Here is a 448-nt window from a genome sequence, read left to right on the forward strand (position 1 = left end):
ATCCATTTTCCTTGTCAAATAGGATAGTTGATATTTCTTTAAAAATTTGAAGCAGTCATTGAGGAATTGGCACTTTTGCCATACTCCTGCATTTTACAATTGGATAAAACTAAAGGAAATTTTTTCAGTGTTGCCAGTTTTCCTTTTCCTTTTGGTTTTGCTTGCTCTGTGCATGCTGAAGCCGTCAAAGAATTCTTAGATCATGAGTCTCTTTTGGCAACTCTAAAAGTCAATGACTTTTTGGTAATGGTAAAAAGGTGGTTTTATCATGCAGAACTTTGAAACAAAAGCTTCCTTTCCCTTTTTGCAGATGGAACTCCTACAATGCTTGGTGACCATCTGGTTTTCCTACTTCAGTGAGAAAGGAATCTCCTCACATCCTCCCCACTCACTTGTTTTAGGACTTACATGCACAACAGACAACAGACTATTCAAACAACTCTGAAAG

This window comes from Halichoerus grypus, chromosome 11 (assembly GCF_964656455.1).
Source record: "Halichoerus grypus chromosome 11, mHalGry1.hap1.1, whole genome shotgun sequence".
Taxonomy (NCBI): domain Eukaryota; kingdom Metazoa; phylum Chordata; class Mammalia; order Carnivora; family Phocidae; genus Halichoerus; species Halichoerus grypus.